This window comes from Lithobates pipiens, unplaced genomic scaffold (assembly GCF_037356315.1).
Source record: "Lithobates pipiens isolate NorthernLeopardFrog02 unplaced genomic scaffold, aLitPip1_a1.2 Scaffold_3, whole genome shotgun sequence".
Taxonomy (NCBI): Eukaryota; Metazoa; Chordata; class Amphibia; order Anura; family Ranidae; genus Lithobates; species Lithobates pipiens.
Window position 1 is genome coordinate 260,360,034 of NW_027507790.1, and position 17,189 is coordinate 260,377,222.

The following is a 17,189-nucleotide window of genomic DNA, read 5'->3' on the forward strand; positions in this document are numbered from 1 at the left end:
AGATTCAGATCTCAAATTTTGTGTGTCGGAAATTCCGATGGAAAATGTCTGATGGAGCCTACACACGGTCGGATTTTCTGACAACAAGCTCCCAACGAACATTTTCCGTCAGAAAATCTCACCTTGTGTATGGGGCATTAGAGTCCCCAGAGTTCTCCCTTACATCCGAGTCTGCAGAGTCTCCCCTAAGGCCTCATGCACACGAGACGCAGTTAAACGCGTGTTCAGAGGCAGTTGGACACTTTTTTCAACTGCTCCTGAACTCATTCAATGTTATCCTATGGATACCATGCACACAGTCTCGTTTTTTGCCGTTTTTATGCAGTTGCGTTTAACCTCGTTTTTCCAGAAGCAAAAAAATGGGTTCAGACGCAAAAGTTCCCACGTTTCAGACGCCGCTACCGCGTTTTGCCGCGTTTTGCCGCGTTTTCGTTTATAAGCGTTTTTAAAGGTGACCTTTTTTTTACATTAAAAATCTCAAAAATGATTGCAAATGATGAAAAACCATTAGAAAAATATTTTAACTTGTGGCAAGTGACATGGCAGGTGGCAAGTGACGTGGCAAGTGGACAATCCACAACTTGTGGCAAGGGACATGGCAGGTGGCAAGTGATGTGGCAAGTGGACAATCCACAACTTGTGGCAAGTGACGTGGCAGGTGAAGTGGCAAGTGACGTGGAAAGTGGACAATCCACAACTTGTGGCAGGTGACGTGGCAAGTGACCTGGCAGGTGACGCGGCAAGTGACCTGGCAGGTGACGCGGCAAGTGACCTGGCAGGTGACGTGGCAAGTGGAAAATCCACAACTTGTGTCAGGTGACGTGGCAAGTGACGTGGCAAGTGGACAATCCACAACTTGTGGCAGGTGATGTGGCAAGTGATATGGCAAGTTGACAATCCACTTGTGGCAGGTGACATGGCAGGGGACGTGGCAAGTGACGTGGCAAGTGACGTGGCAAGTGGACAATCCACAACTTGTGGCAGGTGACGTGGCAGGTGACGTGGAAAGTGATGTGGCAAGTGGACAATCCACAACTTGTGGCAGGTGATGTGGCTAGTGACGTGGTAAGTGGACAATCCACAACTTGTGGCAGGTGACGTGGCAGGTGATGTGGCAGGTGACGTGGAAAGTGGTGTGGCAAGTGGACAATCCACAACTTGTGGCAGGTGATGTGGCTGGTGACGTGGCAAGTGGACAATCCACAACTTGTGGCAGGTGGCATGGCAGGTGACGTGGAAAGTGGACAATCCACATCTTGTGGCAAGTGACGTGGCACGTGATGTGGAAAGTGGACAATCCACAACTTGTGGTAGGTGATGTGGCAAGTGACGTGGCAGGTGATGTGACAAGTGGACAATCCACATCTTGTGGCAAGTGACGTGGCAGCTGACGTGGCAAGTGGACAATCCAAAACTTGTGGCAGGTGACGTGGCAAGTGACGTGGCAGGTGACGTGGCAAGTGGACAATCCACAACTTGTGGCAGGTGACGTGGCAAGTGACGTGGCAAGTGGAAATCCACAACTTGTGGCAGGTGGCATGGCAGGTGACATGGAAAGTGGACAATCCACATCTTGTGGCAAGTGACGTGGCAGGTGATGTGGCAAGTGACGTGGCAAGTGGACAATCCACGACTTGTGGCAGGTGATGTGGCTAAAAACGTGGCAGGTGATGTGGCAAGTGGACAATCCCCAACTTGTGGCAAGTGACGTGGCAAGTGACGTGGCAAGTGACGTGGCAAGTGGACAATCCAAAACTTGTGGCAGGTGACGTGGCAAGTGACGTGACAGGTGACGTGGCAAGTGGACAATCCACAACTTGTGGCAAGTGACGTGGCAGGTGACGTGGCAGGTGACGTGGCAAGTGGACAATCCACAACTTGTGGCAGGTGACGTGGCAAGTGACATGGCAGGTGATGTGGCAAGTGACGTGGCAAGTAGACAATCCACAACTTGTGGCAGGTGATGTGGCAAGTGACGTGGCAGGTGATGTGGCAAGTCACGTGGCAAGTGGACAATCCACAACTTGTGGCAGGTGATGTGGCTGGTGACGTGGCAAGTGGACAATCCACAACTTGTGGCAGGTGGCATGACAGGTGACGTGGAAAGTGGACAATCCACATCTCGTGGCAAGTGACGTAGCAGGTGATGTGGCAAGTGACGTGGCAAGTGGACAATCCACAACTTGTGGCAGGTGACATGGCAAGTGACGTGGCAAGTGGACAATCCAAAACTTGTGGCAGGTGACATGGCAAGTGACGTGGCAGGTGATGTGGCAAGTCACGTGGCAAGTGGACAATCCACAACTTGTGGCAGGTGATGTGGCAGTTGGACAATCCACAACTTGTGGCAGATGACGTGGCAAGTGACGTGGCAAGTGACGTGGCAAGTGGACAATCCACAACTTGTGGCAGGTGCCGTGGCAAGTGACACGCTAAATACAAGTACACTGCAGCTCTCACAGCTGCTGCTACCCACTCTGGTCTCACAAAATTACTGAAATAGTTAATAATACTGTTTTTTGAGCTGGGGAGGGTCTATGATGTTAGCTTAACTAAACGCTTCTAGACGCAAACGCGGTAAAACGCGGTAAAACGCCGCTAAATCGGGGTAAAAATCGCGGCAAAACGCGTGTTTCTAAACGCCGGTTTCAGCTTTTAAAAACATGTGTCCAGCAGAGTTTGCATCTGCGTCTCGTGTGCATGAAGCTTACAGTGAATGGGAACTCTGCAAGTTCAGATCTAAAAGGGGAACTCTGTGGACTCTAAAGGGAGTCTCTTGGTATTAACTTCATATGATTAGAAATGTTATTTAATAGCAAAATATATGTATAGTCTATACTACAAAAAAATTGCTGTGCGCCGCTAAAGTGTTCTGGTTTGACTTGAAGAAAAGGGGGCAACCCTATATACTAGAGGAGTGTATATGTGCGGTTGTGGGGCTATCCTGGCTGGAAAGCTCAGGATAGTTCAGACTAGGATCCAAACACACCTGAGCTCACCCCTGCCGAGGGGGATACTGCAGCTGGCTTTTAGGCCTCAGCCCAGGTTCACACTACTGCAGTGTGAGGCACCACATACGTAATTCGTACAGGAATCGCAGCACATTCCGGTGTGAATTACATGTGGTGTCTCTGGGGTGCGATTTGAGCCATGGATTTGTATGGCTCAAATCTCACTGCATTCACACCAAACTGGTGCAGGACCCTTTCTTGTCCGCACCAGAATCAGATCGCATTGGGTGTGCTGTAAATGTTAATTCTCCATTACGTACGCTAGTTTACAAGACCGATGGAGCGTACAAATGGTCGGTTTTTCCGCCAACAGCCAGACATCACCCAATTCCCATCGGAAAATCCGATCATGTGTACGAGGCTTAGGAAACACTGCTCTAAAAAAGAGCTGGGATTTTTTAGGTGCCAGAAAACTTATGTCACAACATATAATAAAAACCAATCAATATATTCATATATATTAAAAGGCACATACAGAGATCAGAAAAATGTTAAAAAAATAAACATTGGATAATTTCATGTTTGATATCCACATTGTTAAATTGGCTACAATTGCATCCCGACACGTTTCACCATTTAAATGGCATGTGCTAATACACCTGGGCAGATAAATCAAATGCATGAATAAATACAGTATATATACATGTAAACATGAAATATGACAAAGTTACATACAACTGATCCAAAATAAGTTATTTCTCAGACGGAGGAGCTGAGATCCAAACTAAGTAGGAAAAGAAAGGAGGAAAAGGTTTACATAATCCATAGAAGAAGGAGCTGTGGTGTGGGGAGCCACAGGAGGAGCCAAAATAGGGCAAGCGACAAGCTGGAAGGCACAGAATTTAAAAGGGGACTGATTAATGTTATATTCATATACATGAGACTAACAAGCAAAGAGGCCTATGTGAATGTTAGTTAAAGCAAAGTACCTTTAAATTCGCAAACCTCAGGACTTAAGCCCGATCCCTAGCCAAGTAAACAGACCCAGGAGACAGCACCAAAAGAGATCATATGCTAAACAAAGAGAAAGATATGGCATGTCAGTTACTAAGTTGACCTAGGTACCAAGAGCTCCATCGACCAACTCCATGTCGGTCACAGCCGCCCGCTGGCAAATTAAAGCTTAAATGGGGGGGGGGGGGGGAATGGGATTTTATTTTTTTTGTTTGATTTTTTTGTCCCCAAAGGAAAAGTTCTTTTGTCGATTGAAACCAGTTGGGCTGAGTTGTATGTTCCTGCTATCATGCATTTTACATGTTTGGATGTTCTGTGGCTGCCGTCTTCCTTTTTTATCATGCAATAGGTTAAAGCGGTGTTCCAGCTGAATTTTACAAACACTGTAGCTGCTGACTTTTAATAAGCACACTTATCTGTCCAGGGTGCCCCCGATGTCGCTCCCGCCCGAGGCCAATACATCGATCGGATTGGGTCCCGGCGCCACCATTCGGACTTGCCGCTTCACTGCCCGTTTCCTATTGCTTATGCGCGAGTCATGCTTTGTGAATGGCCGGCTGTGTTCTGGGAGACACACAGGTCCCCGTTCCCCAGAAGAAAACGCTTGGAGGAGAAGCATGAAGACTACTGCGGAATAGGAAGTGGCAAATTAGGACAATCTGCCTAGCAGCAGCCATTTCTGGTAAGTAAAATTTTTTTTCTTTTTTTACATTTTTATGAGCCTTTTTATGTATTTTTTTTTTTAGGGTGGACCTCCGCTTTAAGGTAAGAGCAATACTTTATATTAAATGCATCCCTTAAGAGGTTTTACCCTATCCAGCATTTTATGTTTTATTTGGCTCTGTCTACACAATGGTCATTTGGTTGGAGTCCCCTGGAGCTGTTCCTGATATGGTTCCTTTGTACACCCCCTGCTCATGACCCCTACCGGGACATATTCATAAAGCCTGTTTGACCCTTCATAATAAAGGGTCCAGGCTCTCTGGTAAGAGTCCAACCTATTGTGGTGGTGGCGTGTTCACTTGGTGAAGGGATTGGATAACCTTATGCACCGTTGAATCATGGAGTTTGCCATTTGACCATTATTTGAGAGATTGTTTTTTCTGTACTGTTTATTCATTTTTTACACTATCCAGCATTTCATGTTTTATTTGGATCTAACAACACCATGGTTATTTGAGTGGAGTCCCCTGGATGCTCTGGAGCTGTTCCTGATGTGGTTCCTTTGTACACCCCCTGCTTATGACCCCTACCGGGACATATTCATAAAGCCAATTTGACCCTTCATAATAAAGGGTCCATGCTCTCTGGTAAGAGTCCAACCTATTGTGGTGGTTGCTTGTTCACTTGGTGAAGGGATTGGATAACCTTATGCACTGTTGAATCGTGGAGTTTGCCATTTGACCATTATTTGAGAGACTGTTTTTTCTGGACTGTTTATTAATTTTTTTACACTATCCAGCATTTTATGTTTTATTTGGATCTGACAACACCATGGTCATTTGGGTGGAGTCCCCTGGATGCTTTGGAGCTGTTTCTGACGTAGTTCGTTTGTACACCCCCTGCTGATGACCCCTACCGGGACATATTCATAAAGCCTGTTTGACCCTTCATAATAAAGGGTCCAGGCTCTCTGGTAAGAGTCCAACCTATTGTGGTGGTGGCGTGTTCACTTGGTGAAGGGATTGGATAACCTTATGCACCGTTGAATCGTGGAGTTTGCCATTTGACCATTATTTGAGAGTTTTTTCTGGACTGTTTATTCATTTATAATTGTTTTTCAGTATGTTTAATATCAATCACTGTAGCACAACACACCTTTATTTTTTATTTTTTTGAAAGGAGTGGGGCTTTCCAGCTCCGGAATAATTTGTACAAAATTAAAAATGTAATTTTTTTTTCTTGTTTCTTTAAAATAAAAAAAACAAGTTGCCTAAAACTCAAGACCCTTTCAATATTCTCTGTCAGACTTTGCCCAGTGTTACAACAGCTATTTGGAAGCGTTTGATCCATTCCCCCAGAGTGCTTATGTGTCTTCACAATGCAAAGCGAGCGGCTGGCATAGGAATTAAGCCGGCAAACACGAGCGTTTCCTGTAGGGACGAATATAATTTAAAATCGAGTCACACAGAAGTCAGATTGGTAGACCCTCATTAATATTCCTGAGCATACTGAATGCTATCTCCAGACACTGCTAATTTACAGGTTTCATTGCTCAATTAAGCAGAAAATACAATATGCATTCTCCTGAAAATTCATTTCCAAATTTTGAGCTAAAATAAGCATAAATCTGATATGAACAGGCTTGACATCAAAAGATATACGTTAAATTGATTTGGGCGGTTGTTAAAAAAAAAAGAGTTTTACAATATATATATATATATATATATATATATATATATATATATATATATATATATATATATATCTGTATACTATATAGTGTGTGGTGTATGTTTATATATATATAAATAAAATATATATATATATATATATAGTATATATATATTTTTTTCTTTTATTTTTTTTCTCTATCATCCGGAGATTAAACAAAGATAGGGAATTGGAGCGCCGCCGACGGTTTGTTTTACTCTCTGGCTCCCTGTGGACAGCCTCGAGTTTGCTGACTTGTAGGCTTCTGCTTTTGATCATGTGGTCTTATGTGTCGATCAGTCGGTGCTGTTCATTGTACTGAACCAAAGGGAGTGAAATCAATTCAGATTACCCTTACTGCGCTTTCTTTGTGAGCTCTCTAAAAAACATACAAAAAAAAAAATATGAAAATTTAACTGTCTGGTGGAGGATGGCTTCTAGAGATTAAAATCAGTAAAAGAACTTCGCTAATTATAAGTTTTAGTTATTTTTTTTGTTTGTTTGAGGTTTCTGTAAACAAATACCTCAACCGTGTTAGCTGTGAACTGCAAATAACATATTTTATGGAGGAAAAATTGCACAAAAAATGGAGGTCACTCTATACTGCGTCGGTAGCAGAATGGGTGAAAACTGGAAGAACTAACGCTAGAAGAATTCTGTTTTGACTTTGTTTGGTGTAAGAACATTGTAGGAACATTTTTTTTTTTTTTTTTCATTTTTCTAATCATTAGTGGGGTCAATTTGATATTTGTTTTTGACTGTAGTGATGAAAATATTCAAAGGAGCAGGGTGGAAAATTTCTCTCGAATGTGCGAAGTTTTAACAGTGTATGGTTATCGTTCAGTAAAGTCTATTCATTCAATCTCAGTTTTTGCGGATGACACAAAAACAAGCAGGGCAATAACTTCACATTCATTGACCCCTTCGCAAAACATGACTAATGCCGCGTACACACGACCAGACTTTTCCAGGGACTAGGTCCGACGGTCTTTCCGAATGAACGGACTTGGCCACGTGATGACGTACAACTGGACTAGAATAAGGAAGTTCATAGCCAGTAGCCAATAGCTGCCCTAGCGTCGTTTTTTGTCCATTGGACTAGCATACACACGAATGGATTTCTCGGTCCAGCGGAGTTCCGGTGGAAAAATTTAAAACATGTTCTATTTCTAGGGATGAGCCGAACACCCCCCTGTTCGGTTCGCACCAGAACCTGCGAACAGACCTAAACTTCGTGTGAACTTTAGAACCCTATTAAAGTCTATGGGACTCGAACATTCACAATCTAAAGTGCTCATTTTAAAGGGTAATATGCAGGTTACTGTCCTAAAAAGTGTTTGGGGACCCGGGTCCTGCCCCAGGGGACATGGATCAATGCAAAAAAAAGTTTTAAAAACGGCAGTTTTTTCAGGAGCAGTGATTTTATTAATGATTTAAGTGAAACAATAAAAGTGTAATATTCCTTTAAATTTCGTAGCTGGGGGGTATCTATAGTATGCCTGTGAAGGGGCGCATGTTTCTGGTGCTTAGAACTGTCCCTGCACAAAGTGTCATTTGTGCAGGAAAAAAAGTATTTTAAAATCACTTGCGGCTATTGTCGGGTCCCGTAATACAGAGAACATTCAATGAGTGTTCTCTGCATTAGCCGACAATTCATTCATTCATTGATAAAAAAAAAAAAAAGCGTGGGGGTTCCCCTAAATTCAATTACCAGGCCCTTCAGGTCTGACATGGATATTAAGGGGAACCCCGTGTCAAATAAAAAAAAAATTGACGTGGGGGTCCCCCTAAATACCCATAACCAGACCCTTCAGGTCTGATATGGATATTAAGGGGAACCCCGCATCAAATTAAAAAAAAAAATTGATGTGGGGGTCCCCCTAAAAATCCATATCAGACCCTTTATCCGAGCACGCAACCTGGCAGGCCGCAGGAAAAGAGGGGGGGACGAGAGAGCGGCCCCCCCTCCCTCCTGAACAGTACCAGGACACATACCCTCAACATTGGGAGGATGCTTTGGGGGTCTGTGACCCCTCAAAGCACCTTGTCCCCATGTTGATGAGGTTTTTTAGATATTTTTGGGGGATATTTATTATAGCAAAATGTAAAAAATAATGCGTTTTTTTCAAAATTGTCGCTCTTTTTTTGTTTATAGCGCAAAAAATAAAAACCGCAGGGGTGATCAAACACCACCAAAAGAAAGCTTTATTTGTGGGAAAAAAAGGACATCAATTTTGTTTGGGAGCCACGTTGCACGACCACAAAATTGTCAGCTAAAACTACGCAGTTCCGAATAGCAAAAATTGCTCTGGTCTTTGGCCTGCAAAATGTTTCGGGGCTTAAGTGGTTAAGGATGAGGAAAGATCTGGGGGTCCTAGTAGAAGACAGACTGAGCAACAGTTTACAATGTCAAGCTGCAGCTACCAAAGCCGGTGTCTTGTCGAATACTGTCCCCCGTCGGATAGTGTCCACCCTGTACTGCGCTTGCGCATTACGGAGGACAATGGAGACGCTGAAAGTCTCCAAAGATGAATGGCGCCTACCTTCTGCCCTGAGTCCAGGTTCAAGCCCTACCATCCAAGTGGACATAGAGGTAGAATAAAAATTTGCTGAGCGTAGCGAGGCCGTGCCCGAAGCGTGGCGAGCGAAGCGTGGCGAGCGAAGTGAGCCCGCGAGGGGCCCTGTTACTAAGTGCTGTTTTACATCTTGTCCACTTGGATGGTGGGGCTTGAACCTGGCCTCAGGCCAGAAGGTACTATTAAGTGCGCAGGCGCCGACTTTCATCCCCTTCTTGTCCTCCGTACTGCACAGCACTGCGCCTGCATAGTACGGGGCGGACACTATCCGATGGGGGAACACTTCTCGGCAGAACACCGGCAGATTTTTAGCATGCATAAAAAGGGGATTTACTCCAGAAAAAAACTATAATTCTGCTACTTTTTAAAACCCTGGCTAGGCCGCATCTGGAGTATTCGGTCCAGTTCTGGTCACCAGTCCTCAGAAGGGATGTGCTGGAGCTGGAGAGCCCAAAGAAGGGCAACAAAATTATTAAGGGGATTGGAGGACCTCAATTACGAGGAACGACTACAAGCACTAAATCTATTCTCGCTGGAGAAGAGACACTTGAGAGGGGACATGATAGCGTTTTACAAATACCTCAATGGTGATCCCAGCGTAGAAAATAAAATATTCAGTCTCAGAGAGTATAAGAGGACACAGGGCCACACAATGAGATTGGAAGAGAAGCGGTTTAACCTTAAACTGCGCAGGTGGTTTTTCACTGTCAAGGCGATGAGGATGTTGAATTCTCTCTTCCACAATTGAAAAAGAGGGGTGCCAGATATAAAGACAAATACAGAAAGTGCCTACGTCCTATCAAAATGGAAAGAGAAATAAATATAGTTCGACACACAGATGGTGTATGTTTTAGTTGACAATAGTCATCTCCTATTGGTCACCCCATCTGTGAATTTATAGAGCTGAATGTTTAAAGTGGTTGTAAACCCTTACAAACCACTTTGACCTACAGGTAAGCCTAGATTAAGGCTTACCTGTAGGTCCAAGAAATATCTCCTAAACCTATACGGTTTAGGAGATATTTGCCCGAAGACAGGCACCGCTGTCTACGGCGCATGCGCCGCAGACAGCGGCGCGCAGGCGCACTGAGTGCGGCATTTCCAACAACGGAGCTGCCGCGCGTGTCGGCTCCCGTGCGCATGCGCGGGAGTGACGTCATTGCGGCTCCGCCGAATGACAGCGGCGGAGCTGCGAGACCCCACCGAAAAGATGGATGCGCCGGACTACAGGGGACAGTGGTGACATCACTGGCTCCTGTGTCAGGTAAGTGACACATAATGGGCTACTATGCGATGCATAGTAGTCCATTATGCTTTGCCTTTGCAGGGAATGAAAGAGGAAGTAAACCCATCAGGGTTTACTTCCTCTTTAAGATATGGTTTCCCATGTCTATTTTTTTAGATGTCTGTATGTTTTTAATACCTTTTTGGAATAAAATCAAACTTTCTATACTTACCTTGTGTATGTGAAGCCTTTGTATGTTACCATGAAAGTCCTTATCAGCCTCAATTTATTTCTCTCTTCACAATTGTTGGTGGCAGCGTCCATTGACAATGGGATTCAGCCCTGCCCCCCGTTCCCATGTCACAGGATTTGATTGACAGCAGCAGGATCCAATGTATCCTGCTGCTATCAATCTGTCCAATGAGGAGAGAGAAAGCGGCTGGAGCCGCTGTGCTCATGTACATCGCTAGATCGGATCAGGTTCGGGTAAGAAAAAGGGCAGGGGGGGGGGTCTGGGGAGCAGCTGCAGCACAGAAGATTCTAAGAAACCTTAAGGCTTTTAAATACTAACTGATAAATCACCTTGGCATTTACTATTTCTGCAGATAAACAACGGTAAACCGTATAATGAGGCATCAGAGCCGGGCAAGGTCTTTTGAATCCCGAAAATATGAGGATATTCCCCCTGCCCTAACACCTAAGGTGGTTTGCGCGTGAACATCTGCGCTACAGGCTGGTGCATGGTACCAAAATGACAGTGATCAGCATTAGGACTGATATACACTTTATTACCAAAAATGTTGGGATGCCTGCTTTTATACGCACATGAACTTTAATGGCATCCCTGTCTTAGTCTGTAGGGTTCAATATTGAGTTGGCACACCCTTGGTAGCTATAACTTGCTCAACCATGCCTTTATGGGCCTTGCTTTGTGCACTGGTCCAAATCATTTGTTGAAGAGGGGATTCTGGTGTGGGGTTGTTTTTCAGGGGTTGAGCTTGGCCCCTTAGTAGCAGTGAAGGGAAATCCTAAGGCAACATTATACCAAGACATTTTGGACAATTTCATGCTCCCAACTTTGTGGGAACAGTTTGGGGATGGCCCCTTCCAGTTCCAACATGACTGCACACCAGAGCACAAAGCAGGTCCATAAAGACATGGATGAGCGAGTTTGGGATGGAGGAACTTGACTGTCCGGCACAAAGTCCTAATTCAACCCGATAGAGCACCTTTGGGATGAATTCGAGTGGAGACTGCGAGCCAGACCTTATCATCCAATATCAGTGCCTGACCTCACAAATGTGCTTCTGGAAGAATGCTTAAACATTCCCATAGACACACTCCTAAACCTTGTGGACAACCTTCCCAGAAGAGTTGAAGCTGTTATAGCTGCAAAGGGTGGGCCAACTCAATATTGAACCCTACGGAATAAGACTGAGGTGCCATTAAAGTTCATAGATTACATAGTAGGTGAGGTTGAAAAAAGACGCATTTCCATCAAGTCTAACCTATGTGTGTTATTATATGTCAGAGTAGCCACCTCTGACTATTCCGAGTACTCCCCATTTATCGCCACCCTCTGAACTCACCCTTGTAGCCAGTTTTCAATCCATGTACTCACCCTATGGTCCATGACAACAGACCTTATTTTGTATAGTAAACATTTATGGTGAACTGTGTCAAATTCTTTTGTAAAATCCAGATAAACCACCTCTACGGGCCTTCCTTTATCTAGATGGCAACTCCCCTCCTCATAGAAGGTTAATAGATTGGTTTGGAAAGAACGATTCATGAATCCATGCTGATTACTGCTAATGATACCATTCTCATTACTAAAATCTTGTGTATAGTCCCTTATCATCCCCTCCAAGTGTTTACAGACTATTGATGTTAGGATAATTGGTCTGTAATTCCCAGGGATGTATTTTTTTTTATGCCCTTTTTAAATATTGGTGCTACATTGGCTTTTCTCCAATCACCTGGGACCATTCCAGTTAGTAGACTGTCAGTAAAAATTAGGAACAATGGTCTGGCAATTACTTGACTGAGTTCCCCAAGTACCCTTGGGTGCAAGCCATCTGGTCCCGTGATTTATCAATGTTAAGTTTCCCAAGTCTAATATTAATTCTGTCCTCTGTTAACCATGGAGGTGCTTCCTGTGATGTGTCATGAGGATAAACACTGCAGTTTTGGTTACCAAAGCCCCCTAACTCCCTCGTGAAAACTGAGGAGGAGAATAAATTCAATACCTTCGCCATCACCCCATCCTTTGTAACCAGATGTCCTTCCTCATTCTTTATGGGGCCAATATGGTCTGTCCTCTTTTTTTTTTAATGTTTACATACTTAAAGAATTTCTTGGGATTTTTTTTGCTCTCCTCCGCTGTGTTTTTGTGTTCTATCTTAGTCGCCCTAATTGCACCCTTACATTTCTTGTTACATTCTTTATAAAGTCTGAATGCTGGTGAAGATCCCTCAACCTTGCATTGGGACACCTACATGTAAATGCAGGTGTCACAATACTTTTGGTAATATAGTGTAAATGGCCAGAGGTAAGAGTCATAAATGTAGTTTCCAACATCCCCATATGTATAGTAAATACAAACAGTACCCCCAGAAAGATGGGACTTTAACCACCTTCTGATCGCCCTATAGTACTTTACTGCTACAGGGTGGCAGCTGTGCGCAGGATTACAAATACAGTATCTCACAAAAGTGAGTACACTGTGTGACAACAAGTGTGACAACATGGAAGAAATTACACTTGTCTACAATGTAAAGTAGTGAGTGTACAGCTTGTATAACAGTGTAAATTTGTTGTCCCCTCAAAATAACTCAACACACAGCAATTAATGTCTAAACCACTGGAAACAAAAATTAGTACACCCCTAAGTTAAAATATCTAAATTGGGCCCAATGTGTCAATGTTTTGTATGGCCACCATTATTTCCCGGCACTGCCTTACCCTCTTGGACATGGAGTTCACCAGATCTTCACAAATTGCCACTGGAATCCTCTTCCACTCCTCCATGATGACATCACAGAGCTGGTGGATGTTAGAGACCTTGCGCTCCTCCACCTTCTGTTTGAGGATGTCCCACAGATGCTCAATAGGGTTTAGGTCTGGAGACATGCTTGGCCAGTCCATCACCTTTACCCTCAGCTTCTTTAGCAAGGCAGTGATTGTCTTGGAGGTGTGTGTGGCCATTATCATGCTTGAACACTGCCCCGTGGCCAGTCTCCGAAGATTTTGTTTACACTGGCAGATCCCCATTCTGACTGTGGAGTGATCGCTGGTGACCATTTGAAATAGACGCCGTGTGCGCACCTACTGTATTTATTATACAAAGCGCCATACTGGTACGGCAAATTGCGTAATAGAGCAGCCCTGCTGCAGTATAACAGCGCTGGCTGGTCGGCAAGTGGTTCAATGTAGTGGCTAGACTTGTCATTGCCTTCACCAGATCCTTTGATGAGCAACTACCACAAAGGTTCCATGTTTATGGATTGCAGGGCTTCAGTCAGGGTCGTGCAAGGATTTTCGTCTACTTAGGCGAAGGTGCATTTTTCCCCACCGCCCTCCGGCCACCCCATCCCTCCTTTGTCCTTCCACCACCCCCTCCACAACAGCAGTCCTGGAGCCTTTTTTTAAAGTTTTTTATTACGTGTTTTAAAAATCATTTTAGGCCTGAAGATTACTTAAAATCTCCAAATTATTATTACATTTTTTTGAATGCAGACACCCTAGAGAATAAAATGTTGGCACTTCTAACTTTTTTGTTACATGACATTAGTCAACTGTTTTTGACCTTGAGTGCAGCGATCACCCGCACTGACACACGGGTGCGCCTCACCGTTCTGGGGCGGATTAATCTCCAAAATGTACCTCATCAGTATATAAGTTTAGGAGCATTCTTATTGGTCTGCGACGTCCAATTAGAACCCGCGTAGCCCATCCTGTCACCGCGGGTGAAGAGAAGAGAAAGCCATGGGGATTTAAATTGGCCGAACCCATTTTCGAAAAACAAACATTCGACCGTGAGCACAAACAGTGCCATCATGTAATGACCGATAAATCGTTCAGTGGACATAAATTAATGCATTTTTTGATTGTTTTTTTCACATATACCTAGTGCAGACAGTTTGGACGGGAAACACATTAACCTTTCAATTTATCGTTCGAAAGAAAATGCCCAAACTTTTCCTTCGTTTTATCGGCTCAAAAACGTCAGATTTGTGATCATTGACTTGCTGAAAGACGAACAAACTGTCTAAATGACTGAATTTTGGCAGATTTTTCGCATTGTGTATGGCCAGCATACGTTTACCTTACAGATTTTCCGATAAATGGAATTTTTTTAGTAAAATATAAAACATGAGGTTAATAGAGTAAATAGATAGGTCAAACCTTAAAATTGCGTGCACCCGCAACATTTTCAAAACCCCTACAGGTCATCAGTTTAGGATTACTGGTGCTAAAATTATTGCCCTCACTCTGGCATGCTCGCTCATATATCACATGTGTAGGTACCTGTGACAGACCTAGCTGGGACCGAGGCTCTTGGAGGGGACTGAATGCGAGCCTCTTGCCTTGTGATTATGGGCCCTCACATTTGGGGGAATGGTGCTCTTTGTGAGCTGTATACCTGGGGACCCCTGAGGTGGTTTTACTTGGATTCAGGTCCGTGTCTCCCACCCCCAAGACACACAGACTCTGGATCTGTAAATGCCATGTTAGCAATAGACTGAATCACACTGGGACAAAAACTCTTAGATGCTAATGTCATGAACTCCAGCCACCTGTCTGTTGTCTTGTATAATGCAAATGAGTCTAGTCTGGCCGGTATGAGTATTCCACATATTGTTGTTTGTGCTACTTAACCTTGTGTTGATGTTTATGGTAATGTGTATTGAATTGTTAGTGAGCTAGGAGCCGAAAAGTCTTATCTCTCAGTCAACTAGTCTGAGGGACCCCCTATTCTACTGTATTATAAATACTTGTCATTTTAGTTCTAATAAATCAGTCCATGTTGGGCAGCTAAGCAAGTCTCGTCTTGTTTTGTGCTTGTGAGCGGTTGGAATATCTGATATCTATATTCAGACTGGGAGGAAATGGTATATGATGAAAGCACTCAATCAGTATGTAGGGACGATCCGTCACAGTACCTTTCACACATAGGTGCTCCAATGCACACTTTTTTTGTAAGTGTGAGTGGGTGTGGGGATGATGAGCGAGTTTGGGGTGGAGGAGCTGTCCTGACCTCAACCTGATAGAACACCTTTGGGATGAATTAGAGTGTAGACTGCGAGCCAGGCATTCTCATCCAACATTAGGGCCTGACCTCTCAAATGTTCTTTTGGAAGAATGGTCTGGCTCGCAGTCTCCGCCAGCCAGGTTCCTCCACCCCAAACTAACTCATCCATGTCTTTATGGACCCTGCTTTGTGCACTGGTGCGTAGTCATGTTGGAACAGGAAGGGGGTCATCCCCAAACTGTTCCCATAAAGTAGGGATCATGAAATTGTCCAAAATGTCTTGGTATGGTGACACCTTAAGCCTTCCCTTCATTGCAACTAAGGGACCAAGCCCAACCCCTGAAAAACAACCCCACACCATAGTCCCCCCCTTCACCAAATGATTTGGACCAGTGCACAAAGCAAGGACCATAAAGATATGGATGAGCGAGTTTGGGATGGAAGAACTTGACTGGCCTGCACTGGCCCCATAGTTGTAGTGAAGGGAACTCTTAAGGTGTCAGCGTACCAAGACATTTTGGACAATTTCATGCTCCCAACTTTGTGGGAACAGTTTGGGGATGGCCTCTTCCTGTTCCAACATGCTTACACACCAGTGCACAAAGCAAGGTCCATACAGACATGGATGAGCAAGTTTGGGGTGGAGGAACCTGAACTCAACACAACAAAACACATTTGGGATGAATTAGAGCAGACACTGCAAGCCAGGCCTCCTCATCCAACATCAGTGCCTGACCTCACAAATGCGTTTCTGGAAGAATGGTCAAACATTCCCATAGACAAACTCCTAAACCTTGTTGCCAGCCTTCAGAGATGAGTTGAAGCTGCTACAGCAATATTGAACCCTATAGACTAAGACTGAGATGCCATTAAAGTTTATGTGCATGTTAAGGCAGGTGCCCCAATACTTTTGGTAATATAGTGTATTTTGTGATTTTTCAACCAGATACATTGGTTGAATTTGGTTACACCATACCGTTGATGTTTTATTGACTGAAAAATTAAAACAATTAATCATGAAGGGAAATTATACCTTTGCATCCAACCAAGCAACACATCATTTTAGGCACTTTGTTTTGTTAAATGTAAATGCGCTTGTCCTTTATCATCCTTTCTTTCCTTGACCAGAGCCATCATTCAACCACTGAAAGGCCCATTTACCTCCATTATTGTGCAATCCGTATTCTTTAGCATAGAGAGGAGGCAACATGAAGTGCTGGAGCTCCATTTATTCTATAGCAAACATTAGGTCTAGCTGTGATATTGGAAAACCGGCGTTCATCGTAAAACTTAACTCCAACGTAAAAGACTTGGGCTTTATGGTCGTCAGGAATAAATAGCCTAAACGTTGTTGCTGGAGAAAAAAAAAAATTACCTAGAGACAAAAAGTGAAATTATTGACATGTTTTCACTTATTTCTTTAGGGTTTCCAAGAGAAAATAATGCCACCATAAGAACTTCACCTGGCGTGATGGATGCTACAATATAAAAGCCAGTGATTTGTATCGAGTCAAAAAAACAGCCCCGTCGTACTCGGAAAAAGCTTTTCGGTTATTGGGAGGAGGCTGTATCTGTGGGCTTTCATCATCGCTGCCTGCGTGACCGGGGCCACAGTGTGTTTTTCACCGCGCGTTCCTTTATCTTCCACTATGTATAACTATTGTAATTACTCTTTGTCTTTCTTTTTGGTTTATGGCCTTTATCTTGCCTGCCGCAATATTGTTCCACTATAAATAAACGTTTTAAAATAGTTTTACTTTTTGCGCTATACAATAGATCAAGTCTTTTATTTCCAG